The following is a 17,227-nucleotide window of genomic DNA, read 5'->3' as shown; positions in this document are numbered from 1 at the left end:
CTTTCCTCTCGTATTATAAATTTAAAATTTAAATTTTTTATTCTCAACATGGAAATAAAACTAGTAGTTGTTCAGACAATATATTCATGAAGGAAATTGCTAGTATTTTATCCAGATTGTTAAAAAACTAACCATTAATTTGAAGCTAACTTTACCCCGCATACAACTAATCCTAAACTTACAAACATCTTAAAACGTCTTGAAAAGTAAAATGCTCCAAAAGATAAATAAGTAATTTTGGAGGGAATTTCATATTTAATTTGTTTCTTTTATCGCACACACAGTAATATTATTTTCAATTTTGCAAATATTGAGGCAGAAAGTGATGACGCATATGCCGCATATATCATGAGCACAATGCCGCTTCACACTCCTCACAGCTTTACATGAAATGAATATAAATTATGCCCAGAACTGCTTCCTGATTTATTGTTTGGTTTTTGAAAAAAACCATAGACATTTCTTATGTTCCATCATGTTACTTCATAATTTATTTTTTTAATAGTTTAAATATATTAACACCACTCAAAATGAACTTGGTTCAACAATTCCTCTCGAAATATTCGTCCAACATTATTTTGAAGTGTTGATGTTTCAACTAAGACATAAGATCACGAATTTCCCTTGAACTTAAATTACATAAGTCATTGGAAAACGTCATGTTACATTATAATACGTGTAATACTTGTAATTTGAATGTGTAATACTTGTATCTGAAACCCTAGATTGGTCCTAGAAAAGTCAGCAGTTGTTTTATGATTCGTAACTGGGTTCAGCTAGTTCTGTTAATTGGGCTTTAAATAAATTATTCCGGCTAATGACAAAGCTAATCTTACTTCGTAAAAAATATGTACGGATTATTTTACTTCACTCAACACTCATCCTTCCTTTTTTCACAGATAAAGGTGTTTTGAAAAAAGGCAGAAGAAAGAAAAACCCTTTTTTCTGTAGACAAAGGTAAAATTCAGTTATACAACTCCTTGGTGGTCTAAATACAAGAAATACAACATGACCACTACATCAGTTTTAAAAGAGTAACCCATTTTCATTATATTGCAACTATACTATTTTTATTAGTATGTTTGAACACCTTATGTAGTTCTTGAAGGATATCCTGTATTTTAGAGCGTATGATCAGTGAATTCTCCAAAGAAAGAATAAGTTTGACTGCAACTCCAGTTTTAAAGAGTTGATCACGGAAATATTTCAGGCTTATTGAAAATTCTCCCAAACCATTTTCGTCGGGGGATAATTTGGTAATGTAATTCAACATCAACGATTAAATCTAGTTCTAGGTAAACATACATAACGATCAAACGAGGTGACGGAAATAAATATATCTATGCATTATTAATTAGCACATATTGGATTTTCTACAGAAACCACCCCAGCAAACAGATGTTGTGTTCAAAGTGCAATAATTGTTTGTATGATTACTATTTGCATGCACAAATAATTTTACATGCTAAACAATTAGTGGACCAACGCCCTCTCCCACTTTCTACGAATTTTAAAACTCATTAAGGATGCTGGTTATCAATCAATATTGTGTGATACATATTTTAGCGTTTCCATAATGTCACACTTATATCAATTATAATAGTTAATATTTGCTGATATAACGAATACGGTTTTTGCTATGGTTTTATCTAACTTGACATACTATATAATTCAAGGGAAGTTCCAGTTATTGTTCCCGAGTTTTAATCTGCTTTGACTACTTTTCCTTAAAAGGGTTTGAAGTACCTTAATTTAAATAATTCCGTACTGGCGTAGACACAAGCAAAAAAGAGTGAGTAGTCAAAAGCTCTTGGTGGAATGACAGTTAATAATGTAAATTAAGAAGTTCCCCCTTAGCTTAACATGTATCCTTATTATTATATCATTTAAGTATTAATTGCCATTTTCTAACAAGCAAAACACAATGTTTTTTTAAGTTGTGTGCAAAGCCGCGACGGTTTGTGCTAGTACAATATGTTAGATGAAACACAAGTACAATAGCAACACACTTACTATACCAGTTTGCACTAACCTTTGATGTAGTTTTTTTAACATGACTAGTTTACTATCAATGTGATTTATGAATAGAACTTTCCCCACTAGCATAGGGACCCCACCTCCTAATTAACCTATATTTTTAGGTTGCATGTTAACATTAGCAGCAATATGCTTAAACATTTTAAACTATAAATGCAAAAAACAGCAATCAAAGTTTGTCGATGAATTATAACGACATCCCCACCTAGAACTCACGGTTGGTTAACATAAATAAACACATTTCTTAAGAAAGTGATCGCTATATTTTCCTTGAAAAATTAGCGTACGTTTTTCTCTTTCAAGAACAGGAATGGGGTAAAGAGCGGTCATGAAACAAAGAAACGGAAAATAAATGCGCTCCCATTCTCTCTTGCCACAGCAGAGTTCTGGAAATTTTATTGTTTTGCTTTTATCCACAGGGATCCCGGTACATGGCATCTAATGTTGGGGCAGTTTGAAAAATGTACACAATGTTCCAAATACTCATTTTGGATGTTTTAGCACAGTGAATATTTATGTCAAATTAACAAAATTGAGTATAAATAAAAAAAAAACCAAGTCGATGTTGAATGATTTTTAATCTCAACGTGCTATGTTTGAAAATTTACTTGAAGAATGATTCTGTTAAAAGTACATTATGTTCGAAACGCATCATTTCTATGTTCCCAATGTTTGTCTGGACACATCGATATATAACTACTACTAGTTTTATATGATACTAAGGCACTGTTGACTGATGATTAGCTGGATCATTTAATTAATTGCTGTTATTATTTTAGTTGCAATTTAAGGAAACGTGTGCTGAAATAAATATTTAATATTTGAATATGGGTAGGGGTAAATATTACAATGGAAAAAAGCGAGAAAGCCTGGACTATTTGATATACTAAAAAGTAAACTGAATTAACACTGTGCTGTATTTCTTGAGCAATCATTAAAAGAGCCGATTTGCAAACTATGGAAACATAGGAAAGTCATAGAACACCACCAAGTAGAAGAATCAGAACTATGTAAAAAAAAATTAGAATCGTTATTATGGACAACCTAATGAGGCTATGGGTGGGAAAAATTTGTAGGAACAACTAAAAACAAGATCAGCTTTTCAAAAATGATAAGATATTTACAAGAAATGTTTTATTATATCGAACTGTTATGTACATCATGAGCATTTCCACAATCTTTGAGTCAACTCTTTTAAGGTGATCAGAAATTATTACTGTTATTCCCTTTAAAATAACGCCTAATATTACTTCGCAATCGCTCGAATTTGAGCAACAGGGACACTAGTATACCAAAATGTTCGTCTAGGTGTGTACTGACCTTACATTTTTTTTAAAAGCCCTTTGGGAGCTGTCCCAGTGGCTTTTAAAGTTCCCATGTTATCCTTATGAAGAACATATTTCTTTACATTATGATCAGCTGAATAATTTAATTGCTATTATTATTTTAGTTGCAACTAGCTGTGTACCCGTTCTACGCACGGGGATCTTATAATATTCAGTTGAAACCTTCTTATATAACGAACAGCAGTTGGTTTGCATATTTTAATATATGCTGGCCAAACTATTATACATAGCTTCATTTTATGTTGTTTTTTGTTGTTCCGGATCGGTATGACAATCAATAAAAGGTTAAATTACCTCTGTGTCTGCCGGTCGATCCTATAACGGTAGGCTTACTTTTATTTTTACTATCTGATCTCGTTTGCATGGCTCAATCACGTCCTGGTTGAAGTTCGTTCGCTACGCTCACTCACCTGTATGTTGGAGCTCGTTCGCTGCGCTCACTTTCCTTCAGGTTAGCTCGTTCGCTACGCTCACTTGCCTTCAGGTTAGCTCGTTCGCTACGCTCACTCGCCTCCAGGTTGCAAATTAGCTGTTGTCATAAATGTAAAAGAAATAATAGTGTTAGTGCTGCACCCTGTTGGTAATCCTTGTAACTTTAATGCTATTGAACATCACAGAACAGAACCAACTTGTTTAATTGAAACAGCTGTTAAGATTCAATAATTTCATTTCTCATAAGGTTAACATGGGCTTCCAGAAATTCCACGTCAAAAATCGACAAAAACTTGATTTTCAAGGGTTTACTGTTAAATATCTAACTGTCTCATATTCGATGAAATACGTCTAAAACCATCTCATATATGTATAGTATTTGGAAAATAAGTTTCAGGCGGGACAGTGCTATAGTTATTGAGGAGTAGTTGTAATAAAGTGCGTATTTTAGCGTTACCAAGAGAATGACAGATAGACAGACAGACAGACAGACAGACAGACAGACAGAAATTGAGATAAGGTTTGATTCGGTTTCTCTGACCTATGAAATGTAAAAATAACCAAAAAGTTCATTATTCTAAGCAATGTACAGACAAAACTCTAATTTTATTTATATAGATTTAAGGAAACGTGTGCTGTAAACATTTACTGACTTGGTTGAGGTGAAATATTTACGATTTAAATTTGGGTAGGGATAAATATTACGATGGAAAATAACGAGAAAGCCTGGACAATTTGATATAATAAAAAGTGAACTGAATTAACACTGTGCTGCATTTCTTGGGCAATCATTAAAAGAGCCGATTTGCAAACTATGGAAACATCGGATAGTCATAGAACACCACCAAGGTTAAGAATCAGAGATAATGGTTAAAAAAAATTAACAATCGTTATTACGGACAACCTAATGCGGCTATGAGTGGGAAATATTTGTAGAAAAAAACAAGATCAGCTTTTCATAAATGATAAGATAATTACAAGAAATGTTGATTATATCGAAATGTTATGTACATCATGAGCATTTCCATAATCTTTGAGTCACCTCTTTTAAGGTAATCGGAAATTATTACTATTATTCGCTTTAAAATAACGCCTAATAATACTTCGCAATCGATCTAATTCGAGCAACAGGTACACTAGTATTATTTAATCACGAATGGATTCAGATAAGGTTATGAGTAAGTGGTAAAATGTTGTCGTGGTGAACAGTACATTACTATGAATATTCACCATACAATTATTGATAATAATATGAAATCAGTCAACGTTCTTGTTACATATCATATACAAATTCATATTGACACGTAACGCTAAATGATTGATTGTCACCATCATTATCTTCGCCCAATCAAATAACACACATTCCATACAAGTAAGTAAAACTATTTTTTTATTTAACAGACAAAACTATTTTTACAACGAAAAATTATACTTTGAGGGATGAAACTACAAATATTCATGGGAAAACCAAGATATTAAAGCACATTGGTATTAACGTAACCTTACTATCTATAAAAATAAACAATATTGAGTTTACATTTACATAATGATGAATCACTTTAAAACTCTACGGGTCTCCAGAGTGGAACCAATCATTCTGAGAAGAAAAATTACGTTTTCATACGCTAGGAACGAGATATTGGTTTAATTGACTTTTATAAAATATTCTCCCTGAGAAATATTGTTTTAATGGGTAATTGAGGAGCGAAAATAAATTGGAAACATCTGGAATTGAATATTTATTTCTTAAGGTATGCCTCTATAATGAGGATTCAGCCTTACTTCAACAGTATTTTAGGCGACATTGAAATGTGAGGGATCAAACTTGTGCCAAATTGAGTTAATAATTTGTTTGATATCTAATGAAAATTAATTTCGAAGTTTGTCCAGATTTTCTACAATAATCCTTGTTTAGTATTATTTGAGCTAGTATTAGTTAACTTTTATTTTTCTAAGCTTTCTAAGGGTAATTCTTCATAGATGTAACTTTTATTTGTGTTCTCGTATTGAAAACTAATTGCCTAAGCATGTTTGCTGTGCAATTACTCTGTTTAATTCAAAAAAGCCAACGTGGATTTGTAAACAACATTTATCAAAATAGTACTGACGATGTCCATGACCTCGAAAATGCTGACTCTAGCAAAGCATCTCGCACTTTAAAATCATTGCTTTAGGCAACGAAGGCCATGAAACAAAAAGCCCAAAGCCACAAAGTGAATGGGTGATTTCCTTTGATGCCACTTTTCTTCGCCACTTACGCCTTCATGTCTTACTGTACTTTGTTGTAATGTTATTTTATGTTTTCCAATTAATCATTTCCAGAGATAACATATTTTTAATAGCATGTGAAAGGTTCTAATAAAGCTATTGATGATTTTACAACCATTAGGCTGGAAACAATCTTTTAAATATTGATGGAAATATGATGGATAAAATGCAAAAACGGTTGGACTTGAAAATTTTTGATTTCTCTGACCTTTGTAGTTAGTTTTAAAATGTATTTACAAACATATGTTATACCACACTAGTAGCTCTGTACCCACGGTTTACAACGATGTACGACCACTTAATAGACAATGTTTATCCGTTGGAACTACTGAAAATATAGATAATTAATTGCAGTGCTTGTTCGTCTGTTTCCAATAAGAATAATATCAATATAGCTTAAAATACCTACTTTGTATGGTCGCCATTTCATTGAAAAGTATAAAGTATTAATCCAATAAGAGTATATTGAATGTAAGAAATGCAAACAAAGTAAATATGAAATTTGTATTTTAAATTTTGCTGCGATAGAGACGAATTAATATTAACAATAATACCCACCTCGCTACTTTATAGGCTCATCAGAACCTAAACGGACTTAATAGTCTACAAAAAACGTCTGTTACATATATCTAGCGGAGGAGTGCACTAAAATAAATCATTCAGGTAAAAAGATTAATTTATTTATGAAGAAAGGCATGGAGTGTCAAACCGTGTAGCCTAGGTTGCTAGGGCTACTAAAATGTTAAACAAAATATTTAAACATACACAAAACACGATTGAAATAATTGTGGCAGTGTGTAGTGGCACCACACATAATATTGACACGCATTATGTGTTTACTCGTGTTCAAATCTGTTGCATTTGGACACGCTAATGACGTAATCCTCGAATGTATTTGTGGTTCATTAAAGCTCAGTCTCATGTTTATACAATAGCACGTTTCACATGACTATGCTTTCTGAAGACAAGGATTTGGCAGTAAAAAAAAAAAGAAAACCTAATTAGTGATTGTTTTTTTTCAGTTAAACCATATGAAAATCACATCGAGTTTTGTTTACACCGAAAAATATAACTTTTACACTTCAGTACTAACATTATCTATACTTATTTAATACGCAAGCAGGTTTTTTGTGACAATTACTCCTCCGAAACTACTAAACCGATTGACATGTTTTTGGTGTCATTGGAAAGAGCGTAACATGAAGTGGTGCAGGAAACATTCTTTTTAGGGGAATAATTAGAGGGTGAGGCCTTGGAGCCCTTTAAAGTTTCGTATTTCTCCATAAGGATAACATGGGAGATAATTTTTATTTACAGAAACATATGTTTTTTACTTGAACATATAGTCAAAGTCAACTACATAATAATTGCTGTGTATTATGGCTGTTAATGTATACTACATTTCAATCAAGGATTGTTTATCTTTAAAGTTTACTCATAAAGGATCTTACTACTTTATATTAATGCTGGGAATGGTAAAATTTTGTTAAGAATAAGTTACCAAGATTTAGAAAACTTTACTATAATAATTTATGTAAAAATCACAAATCTTTGACATTATTAATTTATTTGAAACAAAACAGCTGATTGACAAATCAAACAAATCATCTTCTTCATGAGAATAATGTTGTTACACAAACATAGGTTACACAACCAATAACTTGATTCTTTTTTACTTGTGGGTGTATTTTGAATTTGCAGTTATGAAAGCACCAAGCCAAGTAACTTAAGCACTTTAACTCAAGATCAGCACTGTTCTTACCCAGACCGATTTCGGTCTTGGGCAACTATATTTTAATAGGTTACACATATTCATTATGGAAAATTTTGACGAGGGTAATCTTCCTGAAGGTAACTTTAAGACTAAAATCGTTGTATTCATGGAAGTGTTTTTGTGGTTCAAATATAGTTTTTTAGTGTTTATTTTTAAAAGTGTTTTCTTCAAGCAGCATTTTTATGACCCTCAAAATATGCTACACAGGCCTATTGGTTTGATATGATACAAAATTTTGTTAAATGTGTTTTAAAATATATTTAAAAATAACTACACTATAACATATTTGAACACTTACTAACTTACTAAATAAAATACACATACAGCTAGAAAATTGCTGGACTGCTTCTCTTCTAAGGATTTATTATTACTGTATTTAATTTTTGACGTTGAGCCAATATATAACACGATGAATTTGTTTTCTAAATTCATATGTAATTTTGCGGGGCATTGAGCCGCACAGGTTCACTAGTAAATGATTAAATTACATTTGAAAAATAGAATAAGACAATTATTAATATTGAGTTCACTTGGTCTGGAGTTTAATACTGACTCTATCTTTAATTTATTGAATCTGGTTCTAAAATGACTGGTGTTAATTAAATAAGTATCAAGAACTGGTGTTAGTTAATAAGCAACAATTTCAATTATGATGTAATTATCTTCTTATTAATATTTTATGGTTTGATAAGACTTCATGACTGTGTTGAAGTTGTGAACTATTGCATATACCCTATTACAGTTATCTTGGTCAAACGCAATATCTTCAGAATACCACTATACATATTGTTAGACCATGTCAAACATAATTAGTAATACAGCCAATAATGGTTTGGCTTAGCAACCCCCATTACAGAGGTTTGATTAACCTATTAATCACTTAATACGTCATCGAATTTTTCTTTGATAGGAGAGGAGTTTTAAGGAACCAACTAGTTTTGTAATCATATTCTTTTTTTTAATTATTCATAGATTTTTAATTTCTTAATCAATGTGTTAACAAACAAAATCCAACCTAATCAGCAAACCTGTAAATTGAGCAAGTTTCCAGTTAATTTATCAATAATTAAATTTTTCAGATTAAACTTAAATTTGTATGCAAGCAAAAGAAAACATTTTTCTAAATACCACAAATACTAGAACAGGAACGAAATGGATCAAAAACATAAATAAATTATGTTACTGGCCTGAAAGTAAACATTATTATAAGCTTTAATGGAACTATCTAAACCTTATGTTAATGTTATTAGTACAGGATTCGAGCCAGTTAAGTAATTTGTTTATGTTTATGATCCATACCGTTTTCTGTTCTAATAGTCCTGCTAAATACCTTAGGTTGGTTACAACAAAGAAACAATAGACAATTTAAACTTTCAGTTCTGGTATAGTATAATAATAATGTCCAGGTACAAGAACTACCTTTAATTTGCTTGGAAAAACAAATTTACAAAAAAATTGCGGGGTTTTGTAATAATTGATTATGTAATGAAATATCGTTGAGGGGATTACAGAATATTGAACCCGTTTTCATAATCTGTCTTTCTTAGTTCATAGGTGGGGTCCACAACTAATCACATTGATGTAGCTATTGGTGTATTGCTGTATTTGAATCGAATATTCTGATAAGAAGTTCTTCGTTCTAGAATATTCTCTCAATTTATTTTTCTAAATTTCAGTAGATACCTATATTATTAGCATAGTCAATTAGTATGCATTTCATTCTTTTATACCCCTTGAATATCCCCTCTTTACAAATTAGACCACTAAACAGTTCTTGATCCTTTACTGAGAGGATTCTGTTTTAATTAAAAAGAGGGAAACAAAAGAATTTAATTCTGAGGGGTAATAAAGTTCCACAGTGTAAAACTTAATTTTTGTCTTCACCGGGACAAGTCTGTAATATTTAAACTTTAACTCTTTAATTCCGGCTTCCATAATTAGTTGCAGTATTGTCTATCCTTTCTAATCTATTCTATTTAAACAATAGGTGCTTATCTGACTGTCTGAAAGTCTTTCGATTGAGTACAACCAGTGGACAAAATAAGTATTAAGATTGCTCAAACTAATACAAACCGAGAAATTCTATAGGAATATTCCCGTTTCCTGATTATTTGCTTTGTCGGCAAAATTACGAATATAATAATTTTTATTTTTGACGATTTATAGATTTATATGTAATTACTGTACGTATTATTTTATAAATACACATTTTCTAAGAGATAAAGAATGTTACGCAGACTGTTATGCTTAAGAAAATCGATAAAAAATTGCCTAACATACACTTTAGTTTAGTGTAAAATAAAATATAAAGATTTCAATGTTGTATTAGTAAAATTGTTACATCTGAACGAAATAGTTAATTGTATTAGGGACCCTCTCAATTAACTAAAGGTAGCTCAAGATCCAACTTTCAATAAGTGGATCACTTTAGAAGTACTGTACAAAGTTAAATTGTGTTTGGTTTGCGGAAAGTCAAATCGCTGAGTTTTCAAGTTGATTGTCATTTGATTGAAGCTATTTTTATTCCTTAAAAGATGCAGTTTTGATTTGTGGTGGATCAGCAATATTTTACTTGACCATGAGCAAAAGTTATTAAAGTAATCTTTAACTTTTATTGTAGTTTTTGTATTTTTAATAAAAGGAGTTTCATCGTATGCCATCTTTAACTGAGTTTATATAGAATAATTGATAATTGTCCTTTTTACAAACAAGAGGTTTATCATATTTAACATTTTTAACTCTCTAACTTACAAGATAACAAAAGGTTAAGCGATTTCTACATTTAGATTTTATAGATAAATAAAAATATTACATAAGATATATTAGTCATAGGAAATTCAAACAAGTTGATGATAACAACTCGCATACATTTTAAAGTTAATAAGCCTTTACTCCTAACTCTAATCTTAACACTACCCAACTACATGGACCTTCAATGTCCCTCTAGTTCTTTAGACAAATCCTTAATTTTCTTACAAATTTATTATTTGCGGGTTGTTAAATCATTTGGTAGGCTGTTAAATATACGTGGGGAAATGAAAGAATATGATTGAGTAAAACATGTTAAGTTCGATCACAACACTGAAATAAGCATTTCTTAGCCTTGATCTGGTGTTTCCCTCATCATTCAGAACTGTTAAATACGATGAAATAATTTTAAAACACTAAACAATAAAAGTGATCTTAAACGTAGTACATTGAGCTCTGAGAAACATGGATATGATGAATCAAATTTACCCCTCGAAAAATGATTCCGATGATGATATTTTCAGACAGTTTTCAAATTATGACATTTTCCGTCAAATGTCAACTCGTATTCAAAACGTGAAAGTAAAGCACGGCATGTTATTTCGATTTCGATTCTTATGGCAATCAGCTAAAACAATGAATACAGACCTTTTAATAGGTTTTGTATTAATTTACTAAGATCACCTTTGCACTGAACAAGGAAATGATAAAAAGTTGTTGAACCTGTAAGCAACCAAAGTTTCAGTTTCTAACAAGGAAACATGATCTTTTCTCTGAGAGGATTCCCTGAAGTGAACTCGTTTTGGTCCAGGAAGTGTAATCATAACAAAGTAAAAACTTTGTCTCGCAATAAAATTTTAAGAACTAAATATAAATACCTGGATGTGCAGAGTTAAGTAATCCAACCTTTATATTCTTTGTGGAAAAACAAATGTATTTAAATGTCAATTAAATACTGTATATGTGTTTGAAACTCCTTGCTACTTACGCTTCTAGCGTCAAAGTTTTGGTTTAGTTGAATATGACATACGTAACAGATACTCAACGGAGACTATATTTCAAAAAGTTACTTTAAACTAGTTTCCAAAAAGAGTGCATTCAATCGGTTATGATCACAGACTATTAAAACTGTATACAATCATTGAAATTAAAATTAATCACAGTAAATGAATGTTGTCAATTCGTAAACCTTTCCCTCTGTGTCATATCATCGACTATTTATAAAATCGTTCGCTAAATCAATAACCGTAATTAATATTTTATAGCATGTGACAAGCCATTAACATGCGATGGAAGTATTTCAATCGATTTTATTTACCTACCAGATACAAAGCGTCATTTAATGTTAAATTTTGTTTTACTTACGCCTCACTATTGGAAGATTCAATCGAAATTTGTAGCTCGGAAAAGTATTAATTTTTGTAATTTGTAAACGAAGGATCCTCTCGAGACGATGCAGTTCAAAAGTGTTTACATTGATTGGTTGAAGCTAGATGAGCTTAAGATTAGCCTATGCTGCAAAAGACCGTTTTACAACGCTCATTGTATCGTAAGCTTTTCTGTATGAAGACGCTTTTTAAATTCCGTTCGTAAATTAAAATTTATAAAAAAGTTCTAGGTCAAAATTAAAATCTAGCAACCAAATATATACTTTTTACATAAGGAAATTTAAGTATATTTTAGTGAATTTCCCCTATGGGAAAAATAATCTTATGGTGGCACGGTAAAATCCAGACACGGGGCCGATTTATTATATTATTTCGATGTCCCCACCAAAAACACTATTCTTGTTTTTTATGTCGATGCAAAAAACGCTTTTCATTTGAATTGTTATAGTGTCTGTGAACATAAAGTTATGGGGTTTTAAGCTTACAAATATTACATTTTATAATTTTTATCCTTACTGTAACCTGTATAGGGAAGTAGCTATTCATTACTGTAGGTGTCATGATAAGACCTAGGGAATGATTTGCTTTTCATTTTTATGTCCCCAGAGGTTTGAATAAATAAATAAAAAATATGTACATAACTTATCCATATGTAAATCCCAAAGTACCCATGAAATTTTGATAAAACTACAAGTCACACCCCCATAAACCATATACTTACGCAAAACTATTCTATATTTTATAGATTGTCCTTTTAGGTCGTAAGGGAACTTTCCATATGCCTAATGTTAAAAATACCTCGGCTGTACTTATTTGTTTGTTATTCTTCCAATTTATTGCCTTATTGAATTCAGGTGTGATAATGTGTTTGTATTACTGTATTATGTTTGGTCTATTTCAGTTTAACGTAACCAATCAATAGTTTTTGTAATACTCATGAAGTCAAACGGGGTTAAGCCCGTGGGTAACAACTAGTACTATATAAACTTAGGTACAACAAAAACATTTTACGGTCCGGTAAATCACTACACTTTGATAATCGAATTCCAAGGATATCTTGAAACAGTTTATTTTGTTGAAGGACATTTTATTTACGTTCTATCCTTCTTATTTTCATCCTTAAATACAAATAGAATTTAGGCAAAAAGTTAACGTTAAACTTTTTTTATTTTAATATTAATAAAATCCAAGTTTATATACTATTCGAATTTCTCCGTTAGTATTTTTGCTGAAGCATAAATCTACAAATAAAATAACCAACTCAATGTGAACCTTTCCGATCTGTTATAAATTAATCCATACACCAAAATACACAACTCAAAAATCATTCACACCATTGTATTCGTAAAAGGTTTGCAAAATTATGCAGAAAAATTGCATATTTTAAACACTTCATACTTAACGGTATAAGTTTTTTTTTTATTTCCTTAAGGTAAAACATAATCAGCTGGAATCGACAGCATCTGCTCTGCACAAAAAGTAGGCTATGTAAACTTCGTTTACAACAGCTAAGCTGAACTGAAGGAAAACTTTGATGGTTTGATAAGACGAGATCAACAATGTGCAAACTTTTAGTTTTTTGAACTAGTCAACTTGGAAAAAACTGTATGAAAAAAATTTAATCTATTACACTGGCCTAAAGCGTCTTTTGAACAATTTTGATCTCGTATGTGTCCTAGTTATGACGTATATCGACATATGTGTTCGACAAGTTACAAGTAATAGCGAGTACTGTATTTGCGATATAAATAGTTGATTCTCCGATATCGTTTTACATCCCGTGTAAACATCGGGGAAGGTTTATTTCAGTCCAGAGTTACTGCACGGTCCAGACACATCAGGGCAAGAAATCGTTGAATTTGACATAGATAATATAATATTTTTAAAGTATATTATTATTTGTGAACCAAGTATTTGGTAAAAAACCAACATCGTACAAACCAAAATGCCACCATGCTAAGTATAGTAAAAAACCTCTTCTGAATTCTTAAATGGCGTTCTCTAAGTTTTTTCCCCAAAGAAAGTAATAGTTACCAGAAACGTTAATTGCCGTCAATATTATTTTGCATTATACATGATGTATTATATAAGAGATAGGCATTGATATACATGAAAAATAAATCTAACCTTTTGGGAAGGTGTCAAGTGTCACGTATCGTCGTGGTATCCAAGGCAACCGCTTGTTTGGTATTACCATATTGTCACACCCTGAGTACCACGGATGATGGATTGTACATCTTATCAATTGTCATCTCATCAATTTCCGTAATGGAATATATACTCGTACTTCACACATTATTTATACTCGCCTACTAATAAAAAGGTCGCCGGTTCGATCCTGAGAAAAGTCAGTAGCTTTTTGATGGTTCGAAACTGGACCCAGCTGTTCCTGATCATTGGGCTTTAAATAAATGATCCTGGCTAATGAAACAGCTGATCTTAGTCAGTAACAAAGCTACACAGATCATCTCACACCATTCTACACTCATCCTTCACTCATATTTGGGTTAAAATACGCACCTAAGTGGCGTCCCCATCTTAATGATAGATAATTGATAATTTTTCATCCATATATCGTGTAGGTTTTATATATAAAAACTGTATCAGAAGACTGACACATACTTTCTTTCATTAGCGTGTCAACAACCTTGTACTGGTAAGCGTTGGGAGTAGCTATGATATTGTATGAGTGAAATCTTGAAAATGTAGTAACTTTGAACCATACTTGTTACAGCATTGGGGATTTTACCATTTTTTAGAGTTAAAGGACCATAATATAGTGATTTAATCGATATGTTTATGGCAGTTTTCATGACAGTATTAGTTTCCCGTTATTTTATAGGGGTTTATTTAGACTCTCCACTAAAAATCGAAATGAAAAAAATAAAATGCCTAGAAGACCTTGGATTAGTGCCCAAATAGTACATTTCATTATAATCGGATCGCAGCTGTAATCTGTAGTTCTGTACACATCCAAACACATACAGACACAGCTAGATATTACTTTCATAACCAAGTTCACAGGGGTACAAAAACAGACACTTCCCCCCAAAATTCAAACTCAAAAACTTTGACGAAAAAAAAATGAAATAATTTTGACGCACATGAGTGTATTAGTTTCTCAATACAAACATAACTTAAGTTTAGTTTGCTTGAACTGTGTTCAGCCAAAACCATATTACAATATAAGATTGGAGAATATAAACGAATAAAGCCATGATTGTTTTTCAAGAAGATGCAAAACACTGACTAACATATGCGAGACAGCAGTCGATGGGTCCATAAACCTGTTAGTCCCACGACGTGTCTTCAGCGATGTAGACATCGTCACTACACGGTCGATTCTGTTCAATGTGAAGTATAGAGCAATATGGTCTGCAAATTATAACGTGTTGAAATTTTCCTAAATATTTTTACGAAATCTTGAAACTTTGGACATCAAGACGCATTTTAAGACCACACAAGATGCGGTTTGGTTCAAGTGAATTTGTAAAACTCAAACACTACTCAGGTTGGTGTTGTACACCCACCCAGAATTAGCAAATACAATTACTCAGAGATCATATGTATTTTATACAGGGTGGCTGAAAAGTAACTTGCACCCCATAGTAGCTTTTCAACCATTTGAGATATTTGAAATCTGTTTGCGGCAACCTTCTTAGATATGAGGGGCTACAATAATTATGGTCAATTTTGAAAATTTTGCCCTTAGGGGTAGCGGGGGTAGGGGGTAGCTCAAAATTTTCAAATGACAAGTATAGTCGAGTTTGGTATCATTTTACAGCTCTTGACAAAACATAAACATTGACATAAAGAAAACCAAAATCGGCTCACTAATAACAAAATGGCGCCCTAAAACGTTTCAAATCCAAATAACCATGAGTGTGGCAAAAAAATTAACTTGCACCCTCTTTAACTTTTTAACTATTTTTGATATTTGAAATCGGTTTGCGGCAACTTGTTTGGATATGAAGGGCTACAATAATTATGGTCAATTTTGAAAATTTTGAGCTACCCCCTACCCCAGCTACCCCTAAGGGCAAAATTTTCAAAATTGACCATAATTATTGTAGCCCTTTATATCCAAACAAGTTGCCCCAAACCGATTTCAAATATCTCAAATAGTCAATAGGTTAAAGAGGGTGCAAGTTAATTTTTTTGCCACCCTCATGGTTATTTGGATTTGAAACGTTTTAGGGCGCCATTTTGTTATTAGTGAGATGATTTTGGTTTTCTTTATTTCAATGTTTATGATTCGTCAAGACCTGTAAAATGATACCAACTCGACTATACTTGTCATTTAACAATTTTTAACTACCCCCTACCCCCGCTACCCCTAAGGGCAAAATTTTCAAAATTGGCCATAATTATTGTAGCCCTCCATATCTAAGAAGGTTGCCACAAACCGATTTCAAATATCTCTAATGGTTGAAAAGTTAAGGGGGGGTGCAAGTTACTTTTCAGCCACCCTGTATAATAGATACCATACTACATAAAACGTGTTTCAGATATTGACGTGTATTTACTACTCTTGAAAGGATAATGTTTTTCTAATCTAGTCAAGACAACATTAAATGGACGTCTTCGTAAAACTGAAGTTATGGCTGGAACAAGTTTAATTTAATCTTACATTAAATTAAAAACCTAAAAGAACCCATTAGAAAAGTTGACATGTCTTAAAACTCCGTGAGGCATTTCTGTTTAGAACAGTTTGCTTTACAATTAGTTTTAACCGTTCTAAATGGCCAGAAAACATTTGTGACATTCTATAACTATGTTATACAAATTCTTTTAAGACGAGGGTTATGGTCCAATCTGTAATACTTTTAGATTTGCAAACTTAACTGTTTATTTAATTGAAATATAAAAATGAATAAATATATGAACTAAATTTATGATTTTCTTCTCTCTAAACGGACGTTGTAAATTCCCAAATAATGAAACCTTAAAACTAATCATAGAATTGAAAATAAAACGTACATATTGTTTTAGAAAGTCCTTGTAAGTATCCAAGCCCCTAGGTAGACCAGTTAATGAAAGTGTAAGTAAAGTCGCAAGTGCCATTTTACATGTGACCTAGTCCTTTAAGTTTCATCAGGTAACTGACTCAATGCAATGTGGAAGTGGCATTTTCAATAAGAAGTAACGCCCATTGTGACGAGGTTAAGTTTGTGGTTCATTAAATGGGTGATCACTAACATGATCAGCCCAGTAAAGTCACAGTTTGACACAAC

The sequence above is a fragment of the Macrosteles quadrilineatus genome, unplaced genomic scaffold, assembly GCF_028750875.1.
Source record: "Macrosteles quadrilineatus isolate MER2022 unplaced genomic scaffold, UCM_ALF_1.0 Scaffold_8__2_contigs__length_117827958, whole genome shotgun sequence".
NCBI lineage: Eukaryota > Metazoa > Arthropoda > Insecta > Hemiptera > Cicadellidae > Macrosteles > Macrosteles quadrilineatus.
This window is presented reverse-complemented; position numbering follows the sequence as displayed.